This window comes from Mirounga leonina, unplaced genomic scaffold (assembly GCF_011800145.1).
Source record: "Mirounga leonina isolate KUSES-001 unplaced genomic scaffold, KU_Mleo_1.0 Mir_170, whole genome shotgun sequence".
Taxonomy (NCBI): domain Eukaryota; kingdom Metazoa; phylum Chordata; class Mammalia; order Carnivora; family Phocidae; genus Mirounga; species Mirounga leonina.
The window spans coordinates 24943416-24957034 of NW_023270433.1; positions in this window are offsets into that span (position 1 = coordinate 24943416).

Here is a 13619-nt window from a genome sequence, read left to right on the forward strand (position 1 = left end):
GGGGGGGGGGGGGAGGTGAGCGGCAAAAATAGCTGTCAGCTCCAGGGGCCACGCTGTCAGCCGGTCACTTTGCGCAGTAAACCAATGCCGAACTCTTAAGGAACAGCAGACACACCATTTGTTAAAATCGCCGTGCACCCCTTCCGCTGCCAAAGATGAAGCTGTAATTTCCCTCTCCTCTCCAAATAAATACTTTGCGTGATTCTGAAAAATTTTAGCAATTAGCTTGTACCATCACCTTTAATTAGCCACTGGCAAACACAATTAAGATAATAAAGCTTACCGAGGGGGAAGCATGAATAAGCACCAGATTCTAAATCTATCGGGGAAGTGACCCTGATGAATCATTTAATAGCCACCATAATGTAATTTTGCAAGTTTGTAGTACACACACCACAGAGAACATATTAAGTGGGTCTGAGCCATAAGAGAGCCTTAATGATTAATTTGCCGTATGTTCCTGAAAATCTTGGTGTTTTTTTTCTGGACAAACAATAGACATCGATTCTTTTTCTTATTAATAAAACCATCAAGAAAATCCACTTTTCTTTCCATCTCACTAATGACTCCCTCTAACTTGCATGGATATCCAGGGATTGGTCTTTTTTTTTTTTAATTATATCTAAATTCCCATGGAAGTTAGTAGAACACAGCTATTTACTCTCTTATGTATTTGATTTCAATTGTTGGCAATTGCTTTTTAATCATTTTTTATTGGCTATTCCACAGTGACATCATGGGGAAGATAATTGTTATTCCTTTTTATTTACAGAGTAAATGCTGCCACAGGGTTAAGTGGCATGCCCCGAGACCTCTGCAAGGGAGAGTCTAGATTAGAACCTAGCTTTAAGATTCTCAGCATTTCTCTATTTTCAACTTTTTGAGGAACCTCCATACTGTTTTCCAGAGTGGCTGCACCAGCTTGCATTCCCACCAACAGTGTAGGAGGGTTCCCCTTTCTCCGCATCCCTGCCAACATCTGTCGTTTCCTGACTTGTTAATTTTAGCCATTCTGACTGGTGTGAGGTGGTATCTCATTGAGGTTTTTATTTGGATTTCCCTGATGCCGAGCGATATTGAGCACTTTTTCATGTGTCTGTTGGCCATTTGGATGTCTTCTTTGGACAAATGTCTGTTCATGTCTTCTGCCCATTTCTTGATTGGATTCTTTGTTCTTTGGGTGTTGAGTTTGATGAGTTCTTTATAGATTTTGGATACTAGCCCTTTATCTGATATGTCATTTGCAAATATCTTCTCCCATTCTGTCGGTTGTCTTTTGATTTTGTTGACTGTTTCCTTTACCCCAAAGATACAAAAGTAGGGATCCGAAAGGGTACGTGCACCCCGATGTTTATAGCAGCAATGTCCACAATAGCCAAACTGTGGAAAGAGCCAAGATGTCCATCGACAGATGAATGGATAAAGAAGAGGTGGTATATATACAATGGAATATTATGCAGCCATCAAAAGGAATGAGATCTTGCCATTTGCAATGACATGGATGCAACTGGAGGGTGTTATGCTGAGCGAAATAAGTCAATCAGAGAAAGACATGTATCATATGACCTCACTGATATGAGGAATTCTTAATCTCAGGAAATAAACTGAGGGTTGCTAGAGTGGGGGGTGGGGTGGGAGGGATGGGGTGACTGGGTGATAGACACTGGGGAGGGTATGTGCTCTGGTAAGCGCTGTGAATTGTGCAAGACTGTTGAATCTCAGATCTGTACCTCTGAAACAAATAATGCAATATATGTTAAGAAAAAAAAAAAAAGAAGAAGGTAGCAGGAGGGGAAGAATGAAGGGGGGGAAATCGGATGGGGAGACGAACCATGAGAGACGATGGACTCTGAAAAACAAACTGAGGGTTCTAGAGGGGAGGGGGTGGGAGGATGATGGTGTATTGAGGAGGGTGATGGGTATTGAGGAGGGCACGTTCTGCATGGAGCACTGGGTGTTATACACAAACAATGAATCATGGAACACTACATCTAAAACTAATGATGTAATGTATAGGGATTAACATAACAATAAAAAATTTTTAAAAAAAGATTCTCAGCATTTCTGACACAGAAGGACTGGGAATGGAAAATCACTACTCTGAATGGCAAAACACAGTCAAGAGTAGGGAGTCCTCCCTATGAGCAAGACTATCACCGCTCTGAGACTCATCTACTAGACCTGTAAAATGGGCTTGTTGTAGGACACTGTTGTGAGGATCCAATAAAATTGTGGCTGTAGAAAGGCTTTGGGGTGGGAAACCTGGGTGGCTCAGTGGGCTAAGCGTCTGCCTTTGGCTCAGGTCATGATCCCAGGGTCCTGGGATGGAGCCCTGCATCCAGCTCCCTGCTTAGCAGGGAGTCTCCTCCCCCCTTTTCCTCTGCCCCAACTCATGCTCTCTCCCTCTGTCTCAAATAAATAAATAAAATCTTAAAATTAAAAAAAAAGGCTGGGGTTGTACACATTAAGGGATGGCAGTGTCACTGGAAGGAGAGTCTCCTGTTTTCCTGTCCCCTTCTCCTCCAGGATGGGTTCTGATTGGTCTCCGGGCAGACTGAGGTGGGGGATTAGTCTTGCTCTTCTTCCAGGTAGTCCATTGCCTGTGGGTATCCGCTGCTAGACACACAGTTGGCCACAGTGAGGACGTCACTGCTCTTCTCTGTCTGGCTCAGGTGCCACAGCACTCAGCTTTCTTCAAAACAAAGGTGCATGGGCTCCTAATGAATGTTCAAGCAGGTCTTTACTGCAGGAGGTTCTGGTGATTACTTCAGAGCCTTACAGAATATGGGGCAGGCAGAGGTGGGTTTGGGGAACAGACCTCAACCTAGCTACATTGCCCTCTCCTATCACAGAAGGGATGAGGCCTCGCTGCTTAGTGGGCAATCAGTGAGGATAAGGGTGTCCTTATATGGAGTCTGTTCTGGCCTGGAAACCTCCCCAGGGGATCACCCTCTTCCTTCCTGTGCTTCTAGTGACTGTCTCCCTTTAATTCAACAAGCTGTTGCAGTTTCCCCCTTGTTTCATATCCTTTGTGACACTGCTTCCAAAAAAAATAAACAGTCTCTTTTCAATCTCTCTTAATGTCCAACAGATTTTGCATGGTCCTGAAAAATTCTAGTAATTAGATGGCACCATCACCTCTAACTGGCCATTGGCAAACATAGTTGAAGCAATGCATGTCAATGGCCAGGTTCTTCCCTGGCCTATACAGCACCTTTGTTCAAATCAGAAAAAGGAGCCCCTTTGAGAGGAAACAATGCTTAGAACCTGGGCAGCATCTTTGTGGGAGAGAAAAAGGTGTTCCTTTCTCCCAGTGGGTGTAGTGCTGACAAGGCCTATGGTTTGGACTGCAGAGAGCAGGCTGTATTTCAGTATTCCTCCCCAATTGCCCCTTAGCCAAGGGCTTTTGTGCCGTTTACAAACTAGACAACCATACATGGAGGCCCTATCAATGGCTTTTAGTCTCATGTGCATCTGGGGCTTAGGAAGAGTGGGTTCTTTGTCAGGGTTGGGGGGCTCTCCTTGCCACTCCCAGCACACAGGCTGGGAAAATGATCTTGGGTTATATTAATGAGGGTAAGGGTGAAGGAGGGTATTGTGGGTTGAATTGTGACCCCCAAAAAGATATGTCCAAGTCCTAATCCTGGGAACCTGTGAATGTGACCTTATGTGGAGAAAGGGTTCTTGCAATGGAGTTATAACTTAAGGATCTTGAGATGAAGTCATCTGGATTGCCTGGGTGGGCCCTAAATCCAATGACAGGTGTCCTTATAAGAGGACGGCAGGGGGAGATTAGGGGGCAGAAGAGGAGGACTTAAAAAGGAACACAGGGAGAAGGCCATGTGAGTAGGGAGGCAGAGATCTATGTACCTGCAAGCCAAGGACGCCCAGACGATTTACCAAGAACCACCAGAATCTGGAAGAGGCAAGGAATAGAATCTCGCCCCTGCCCCACCAGGACCAAAAGGAGTACAGCTCTGCTGACACCTGATTTTGAACTTGTGGCCTCCAGAACTGGGAAAGAATGACTTCCTGCTGTTTTCAGCCTCCTGGACAGTGGTCATTTGCTATCCCCTGCAGCACCAGGAAACCAATATAGGGGATTGAAGGCAAGATTTGACAGTTTTCCTTTCAGAATTGTCACTGGTCCTCTCCTGGAATATCTAAAACCAAGCACAATTTATCCTATGTGGACTTCTTCCCTTCCTTCTGACCCTGGTTGTCCCCAGCTTTGTAAGAGAAGTTATTCCTCATTTTAATATAGCTATCTTGAAAACCCACACTGCTTTTATTGGATTAAAATCACAGACAAAGCATAATTCCTGTCCTTCTCAAGTTTATTCAAGAAATTAATATTTCTCCTATTAACATCCTTTCTTATGAACTTACCCCACAGCCTTATTTTGCTAAGAATGTTTTTCTATCTCTGGCCTAAGTTATATTCAAATCACCTTTCTTTAACTTGCCCTTGGCAGTGAGAGAGAGGAATCTCAACCTACCCTTAGACAGATTTTAAGCACTTCTTCTTCTTTTTTTTATTTTTTTGAGAGAGTGCACACACATGTGGGATGCAGGCAAGCAAGGGAGGGGGAGAGGAGGTGGGGGAGGAGAGTCAGAGGGAGATAGAGAATCTCAAGCAGGCTGCACGCCCAATGCGGAGCCCCGTGCAGGGCTCAATCTCACAACCCTGAGATCATGACCTGAGCTGAAACAAGAGTCCAATGCTTAACTGACTGAGCCACCAGGATGCCCCTGATTATAAGCACTTCTAAACCATTATTTCCCCTCCAGGCTGTGGGGCAAGCAAACGCCTGCTCCTGGTGTTATTAACCTCCATACCATCCAATGCAGTGTGAGGCATGCAGCAGTTGCATGGGAAGTGTTTGTTAACTAGGGTGGCCCACCATCCTGGTTTTCCTGGGACAGAAGGGTTTTTTGGGACGTTAAGGGTTCAGTGTTAAAACTGGAACAGTCCTGGGCAAACCAGGTCACCCTAGTGAACTAACCAAATGAATGAATTGCCCTGATGCCATTGTTTCTGGGGACACCAAGAATTGACCAAGTCTCCCAATATGAAGCTCTTTGGTCCTGGTGCCCACTGCACCATCCCACCTGGGTCTCCAAACCTCCCGGTGTCTTTTCTTCTCCAGTGCCACCCCTCGGCGAGTCCCGCCCCACAGGCACCAGCTCCGGCCGGGTCCTGGCAGCCCTCTGCTTGATGCTCCCCAAGTGTACTTCAGGCTTTCCTGTCACTCGACTATTTTATTCTCTGAATCTTTTTCTAGCTGGGTTTCTCCTCCTGCTCCTTCAGTGTGGAAGATCTCCAGGATCCAATCCTTGGTCCATTCCCAAATAGTTCGAGGATGACCTCAAGAACTGAAATGAAAGGGCGCCTGGGTAGCTCAGTTGGTTAAGCGACTGCCTTCGGCTCAGGTCATGATCCTGGAGTCCCGGGATCAAGTCCCGCATCGGGCTCCCTGCTCGGCGGGGAGTCTGCTTCTCCCTCTGACCCTCCTCCCTCTCATTCTCTCTGTCTCAAATAAATAAATAAAATCTTTAAAAAAAAAAAAAAAAAAGAACTGAAATGAAAACAAAACAAAAAACCAAAACAGAACACCTGGGATGCCATCACCAACTCCATCTTTTTTACACCCAGCATTCCATTTATCAGCAAGTTCTGCTGATTTCGTCTTCTGAATAAATATTAAACCAGCTCTCTTTTCTTCATATCTCCACGGTTGCTGCCAGAGGCAGAGAACCTTGTCATTCCTGGTGTCGAATTCCCATTTCCAATCTTAACCTTTCCAGTGTATCCTTTTCCTTGCCTCACAGTGATTGTCCTAATGTGCAAATATGACTACATTTCTCCCTCGCTTAAAATATGCCGCTGGCTTCCTGAGCTCAGAGAATTCGATTCTGACTGTCTTTGACTGGCCCGTGAGGCCCTTCCTGACCTGCCCCTGCCCAACAGTTTGGCTCCATTGGTCACCTCTCACCCATGTCGGAACCCACATTCCTGTCTCCATGAACTAGTCCTGCTGCCTTTACGACCAGACCCTTGGGCCTCCACGTCCCTCCCACTGCCCGCACCGCCCTCCCAGCCTCCTCCACCCAGCCGCCTCCTGCCAGGTCTTTAGCGGTGACCTCCACGACCCTGCAAAGCTGGGAAAGATGCTTCCTTTGTGCTGCACCAGCAATATGTGTTTACTGCTCTCAGAGCACTCACCCACCTGCTGTTCTCCCTCGCTAGAAGGTGAGCAACCCACGTGCAGGGCGGTTTTACTCACCTTTGTCCTCTCTCAGCACTTGGCATGATGTAGGTGCCTGTGCTGAGTTGAATAGTGTCCCCCAAGATGTGTCCACCTGGAACCTCAGGATAGGACCTTATTGGAAAATGGGGCCTTTGCAGAGGTAATTAGTTAAGTGGAGGTCACACTGCATTGGGGTGGGTCTCTAATTCCATATGACAGGTGTCCTAAGAAGAAGAAAGGACACACAGAGACAAACACGCAGAGATATGACAGCAGAAACAGAGCTCACAGTGATGCAGCTACAAGCCTGGGACCGCCGAGGGTCGCTGGCATCCACCAGACGCTATGAGATGGGCAAGGAAGGACCCTTCCCCAGAGTCTTCAACAGGAGCGTGGCCCTGCTGAAACCTTGGTCTTGGACTGCTGGCTTTCAGAACAGTGAGGAAATCTATTCTGCTCTTTGAAGCCTCCGAACTTGTGGCACTTGTGACAGCAACCTTAGAACACTCATCCAGTGCCCCCACACATTTGGGTGGCTCAGTGAATGATCTAACCCCTCTCCTCCTTCCTCACAGTCATTGGGAAAGGCCTCTGTCAACCCTGGGCTGAAACATTCTGGTGGCCTTCTGATCAGTCTCACTGTGTTAGCTCAACGGAGCAGCGCCGTGAGCTTAGGACTCCAAATGGATCCTGTGTTTGTTGGGCTGATTATCAGAGAATTTTTCTTTCATGACCCAATGACAAGGTTAGCTGAATCCTGGGGCTAAAAATGTCACCTCTGCCTTGAGCAAGGCTTTCATGCAAGGCTCTGCCGGGGCACCTAAAAGGACAATGATTCAGGATATCATTGAGTTCACACAGCAAGTCACAGGCCTGTGTGTGCACCTGCTTGCTAATAAATGAGAGTCTGTATGGCAGAATTCTATCTGACACCTGCTTTCATTAAAACATACAGAGACCTGTGGCCCGAAGACCTCATGCATGTACATGGTGAATGACAAAATTGACTCGGGTCAGTTCTAACCAAGAAGGTCGTAGAAAGAACTCCAGTTTTGGAACAAGACAAATTTGGACTAAAATCCCAGCTCCACCACTGACTGCCTGAATCACCTATGATGTTGCTTCAGAGGGTGGTGACAATGGTCCGAGCCCGCCTCACCAGGTGATTGCTATAATTAAGCTAGATCAAGTCTGTGGAAGACTATGGGTGTTGCAGATGTCCCCTGTTACTCAGTGACTTGCCTGTTGTCACACAGCTAAGGTGTGAGGTGCTGGCTGGGGTCTCAGCCCTGGGGACGAGGTTTTTCCCCTGAAGTGGAGACGTGGCCTCTAATGAGAGCCTTAAACATTAGTTAGGAATCTGGGATATGCCACCTCATGCACTCTCATATATTTTCGACTTGTATCCTCACAAAAGCCTTTTATTATAAAAATTTTCATCCTCATTAAAAAATATAGGTTAGCTTTGGAAATGAGGCTCAAAGGGGGTGCAGCTCCCCACAGCACCGGAGGGCAATGGTTCTCCACCTTGGCTGCATGTGGGAGCTCTGCAAAGTCCCCATGCCCTGGCTGCCCCCCAGACCAGTGAAACTGGAATGTCGGATACTGGGGCCCAGGCGTCGGAACTTGAAAAAACTCCATAGGTAGCTCCAGAATGCAGCCAAGCTTGAAGATCTGTGCTCTAGAGTTTACATGACACTTTCCCCCAAATGAAGTAATTTGAATTTTACTCTCCTGTGAAGGCAGCGGAGTAGATTTCATTGACCCCACTCTGAAGATGAGAAAAACCAAGCCTCAGAGAAAATTCTAGAAGGACTTGGACTGGAAACCACATTTCCTGATTCTGTTCCAGTGCTCTGGGCCTGTGGTATGGGAAGGGGCCATGCCACGTCGCTGACCTTGCAGGGTCCCTTTTCAGCACATATCTGCGCCTGGGAGAAGGCTGACTTGGGTCCGTGGAACAGCTTGCCACCAACTAGCCAGAGCACAGTTCCTCTGGCTCTGTCCCCAGCACCCACTGCCCGTCTCCTGTGCCCAGCCCTGCCGCTCCTGGGTTCCCTGTAGCACCGAGCAGAGGCTGAGGGGTTTTCCATACGGGCCTGTCAGATCCATTGCATTCCCGCCTGTTTTTCCATCTGCCTTGTCACGGGGTTTGTGGTAGGGACTTGCCTCTGCCAAATGCTTTAGAGGCTCTGGAAGAGAGAAAGCAGCATGAACCCAGAGTGTTTACACCATGGGAAAAGCTGGGTTTGTGCACAGATCATCCCTCCCCCTGCTTGCAGGTTCTCATGTCCCCACATGATTCCCAGGGGGCCACCAGCAATTAAGACACAGTTCTGGAAAGCAGAAGGCTCTGACAGCCCCACAAATCAGCCTCCATGCCCCCCACCCCCACTCCTCCCAATCCCTCCTAGGACAATGCTATCAAGTCATCTTGAGCAATGGAACCAGAAAACCCCAACATAGTGAAAGAAAACAGAGGCCCCTCTTTCTGGCTGCTGGTACGATTTCAATAGAAAGCCCTTCTCGAGCAGGAAGAAGCAGTTCTGCTCTGTCCCTAACAAAAGCTGACCTCTTCCTTGGCGGCGTTTGGTAGGCCCAGACTCAAGCCGGGGTTATTTCCCCACCATTGCCATAGTCATAGCAACAGTTCTGATTAATGCGGTGGCCCATTAGAGGGATAATGTCAGCCCTAATCAGAAACGCCTCAAGTATCTCTCTTTGCATTTTGGTAAATGGTGTAATCACATTACGGTTCGATGTGTCTGGGAGCTGATTGCTGTCGCGAAAAGTCTGCCTGATTTTCCAGGTTAAGGGGTGTCAGGGGACCCGGCACGCAGCTAATCAGCATGCATTGTCGGGAGTGTTTGGAGAGAAGACGGAGGGCACGCAGGCTGCCTGGTGTGTACTGCCCTACTGTTCCTTCTGGGGCGACAGGAGTGCTCCAGGCTGGTGGTCTGTCTGCAAGGGGTGCCTTCCTGAAGGAGATGGGCTGAGAGCTGGAGAGAAGCGGTGTTTAACCGTTGCAGTGAAACATAAAGAAAACAGAGGCCTCCCCAGTAGCCAGAAAAGGCAGGTGGCCGTGTCGGGCTTGGCTGTTCCTGCCCTTGTCCATCAAGCTCGTGATGGACAGTCAGCCTCGGGTCATGCCACCGGGCTGGAAATCTGGCAGGAGGGTCCCAGTCTGGTCTGAAGATAGGAAACGGCAGGGGTGACATGCGGTGCCAAGGCAAGTAATGAGTGTGGACTTGACTTGTCATAATAGCACTTGGCGGCTGGCAGGCCCTGCTTTGCTGAAGCTGTAGCAACTTCCCACTCAAGGGTAGATTCTTGCCGCACCCTGGGGAGATGGAGTGTTCCCCACCTCTCCCCTTTTACTGGCAGGGAAACCAAGTCAAGGAGAGGTGACATCTCTCATCCCTGTGTGCATCTATCAAATCGATGCTAGCTTTCAGCTCCCAAGGGAGCCTCCCGACAAGCTACCTCCCTCTGCCTTCCAGCCTAGCTGCTTTTGTCTGTGCAAGTCCGTGGGTGACAGAAACAGTAAATCGTCACCACCAATATTGAAAGATTAAGAGGAGGACCTGAGGAAATATGCATTGAGCCCCCAGAGGCTATTTTTAGATGCTCCTGGGAGGTTTTAAAAAAGGACTCACACGGTTAACTATTTATGACTTTTTGAATGCAGAACAGAAATAGAAAGCTGCACTTAGCTTCTCCCATGCTCAAGAAGTAAAATTCTCTCAGAGGCCTGAAACCACTTTGGGGCCATTAAATTTACTGTCTCTTGGACGACATTTAATATCTAGCATAACGTTTTTATTTTTGGCCCTGACACTCGTTTTTTCCTCGGTGTTAAAAATTATCCCAGGAGTAGCTGAGATTGAGTCAGTGAGTGAGAACTATCTCAGAGTCATAGGACTGGTCTGTGACCAAGCCCGGGTGGAAACAAATCTCTTGCCAGTTGGGCCAAAGTTCACTTCAAAGGGCCCAGCTCAATGTCCCAGAGCAGATTTGGGGTATAGAAAATTCCTCAGGGGGGACCCAATCCAACAGATGGACAGGACATGGCACCATGAATCAACCAAGCTTCGTCTTCCATCTTTCTTTGCTGCAAGCCAACTTTCCTCACAGAAGGGTCAGTATTCTTCCCCCGGAGACACTGGATTGGACACGTTAAAGGGTGCGGGCTCACTGCCTACCCTAAAGCCTCACAGACTGGTGTTGCATTATGAGTAGGACAGAATGAGTTTCCCAGGCTGGGATGTAGTTCAGCTCCCAGGGGACCTACTAGTGTTGTTCCCCACTGCTCTCTAAAGCACCACAGTGTCTCCCCAGTAGCCAGAACTCTTAATCATCTCTTCTTTTAAATTCCACTATCAGGGAATTGGAAATTAAAACAAATCAAAGAGGTAGGGCCTTGGCCCCACACAGCCAGTGGCTTTAAGCTAAACGCACAGGAGGCCAACGTTTATCTGAACAGAAAACCACAGAGGCATGAATTAACATTGTGGTCAGAGTTTCCATCTGGACCCTGCTAGCACCCTCACCCCAGAAGCCATCTGTGCTGGCTGCCCCATGCCTGTGGGTTCAGCCTAATGCCAGTCCCTGAGGACAATCCTGACATAGGCTTGTCCTGACAGCGCCTCCGAGACCTGGGGCTCAGAGGTCCAGCCTCTATCACTGCCTCCCTCTGCCCTTCCTCCTGTTTCTGGTGACAGTCACATCCAGTGCTTGGCATTCCAGAGGTGAGCTCTCCCTAGCCAAGGAGGCATACTGGACCATATGGATCTTCTACCTGATGCCCACTCTCACTTGCCTCTTAAGTTTTAACAATGTCACCATTTTACCCTTCCTCTTGGCTCATGGGACACTGAGTACGTTTGGACTCGGGCTCCCTCATCAGACCCTGCCACCTCTCCAGGACCAGCAGCTGTAGTTGCCTGTACTTCTGTTGACAGCCACCCCCAGCAGTCCTAGTTCCCTCCTTTGCCCTGAGCACAGGTGCAGCATCCTTGTCACTACCTGGCATGGGGCTTGCGTGTTAACTTGTCTGTCTTCCTCGACCAGACTGTGAGCTCCATGAGATCAGAAGTCTCATCCATTTTTCTCCTCATTGTATCCCCAGCACCTAGTACAGCACCTAATACAACATAGTGATGTTTAATACAAATTTGATAAACACAGGCATAAATGAAAAATTAATACCCCATTCCTGTAGAGAGAAGCAAACACTCACTTGATTTTCCTGATACACATCCATCTCTGTTTGTTTGTTTGTTTATTGTAAAGATTTATTTACCTATTCTACAGAGAGAGAGAGTGTGTGCATGAGTGAGAGGGGCAGAGGGAGAGGGAGAGAGAATCCCAAGCAGACACCACACCGAGTGTGGAGCCAGACAAGGGGCTCGACCCCAAGACCCTGAGATCACAAACGGAGCCAAAACCAAGAGTGGGACGCTCAACTGGTTGAGCCACCCAGGCGCCCCCATTTCTGTTCATTTAAACTGAAAAAGCAAGCTCAGAATTAAATACTGGCACAATTTTGTCACTTCTGAAAAGATAGTCTCTTTACAAAGACCAGTGCTCTTTACAAAAGAGGTATCATAACAGAAATTTGTCCCCTTTGCTTGCTTTATAAATTATATTTAATTGCTCACCATTCTGCCACTTATTCAAGTCTTCAGTTGCCTCAAATAAAAAAAATAGTTATTTTTTTAGAGTTGGGTTGGAGGGGAAATGACCCTTGATTAGAGACAATGAGGTGGCTCTGGTCCCTTATTGCCTATATATCTTTGAGTGAGTCATAAAGTATCTCTCTGCCTTTTCGTCATCTGGAAATAGTGGTAGTTGGACTCAGTAATCACTCAGTTCCCTCCCAGGTTTATTGTTCTATTGACCTATAAATCGGTTTCACAAATGCAAGTCCCAAAGCATGTCCTTCCTGTCTTGTGCTTTGCCCAAAACCCAACTTCAGGGTGAAAGCTATTGTGCAATTTTCAGTATGTTGCCACCAGGTGGCAGGAGCGTGCCACAGTCCTTTTGTCCCAAGCACAAAGAGTGTGAGCATCTTAACCGGAGGCTGAATTAATAGTAGTTTTCTAAGCCGGGAGGCCAGAGTCTGAGTTTTTGAAATAGCAAAACATCTGTTTATGAAGACATTTAGTCTTATGCAAAACAGCAATTTCAGGGTTAGCAATGACCGAATCTAGGAATAACCGAGGACCCGGGTTCGTGTGGTTCAGAATTTTGAGGTCCTGGCAGCTCCAGTCCTAGTGGTCTTCCCACCCCCCTCTTTGTATCTGAGTGAGTCAGTGGAAGCCCAGCAGCAAGAGCAGTACTCATTGTGCCACGAGGAGAATCATGTGCTGAACCAGAATGGATGGATTTCATCCCATTCTTTCTGTTCTTTCCCTGTTTCCTTCCAGGCAAGAGATGAGGGCTGAGCCCAGGCAAAGTTGGGACAGCTCCCTAAGTCATTAAAAAAAAATTTGCCCAATTACCATAAAATTTTCCTAAACACAAACCCAGCAAGAGAAGTTCCATCCCTCCCCCTCCCCCCCACCCCTTGGTTAGTTTTATGTGTCAACCTGACTGGGCCACAGACCACCTAGATAGCTGGTCAAACGTTATTCTGGCTATGTCTGTGAGGGTGTTTCTGGATGAGCATAATATCTGAATTGGTAGATTGAGTAAAACGGATTGCCTTCCCTAATGTGAGTGAGCCTCATCCAATCAGCCGAAACCTGGAACAGAACGAAAAGGCTGACCTTCCCCTGATTAAGAGAGAACTCTTTTTGCCTAAGTGCCTTTGAACCGGGACATTGGCTTCCTTCCTGCCTTTGGACTTGAACTGAAACATTGCCTTACCTGGGTCTCCAGCTTGGCAGCCCACCCTGCAGATCTTGGGACTTGTCAGCCTCTGTAATCATGTGAGTCAATTGCTTATAATAAATCTCTTTATATACATATATAAATCTCTTTACATACATACATCTCTTTATACACACACACACCCCCTTCATCATGTATTCCTCTCCTTGTCTGTTCCCATGCTGAACTGAGAAGCCACTGTGTGAACTCTGATTCCCTTCATTTGCCTTTTTGCTTTCTGGGTTACTAGTCTTGGGATGTTGTTTAAGGATCCCCTGTTCCTTCTTTCCTGTCCTGGTTAGTGCTCTAATTGTAGTAATAAATCTAGCTTAACAAGAGGGTCATCAATTGCAAAGAAAGGTTCATGAGAATCCAAGACAGGAACGTAAGTTCCTCCAGGCTTCATAGGGACTTGAATGGGGATATCATCACACAAAAAGGCTGCTTCATCTCTTGATGACTTCAAGGCCTCACTTAAGACAACCCTGCTGCCCT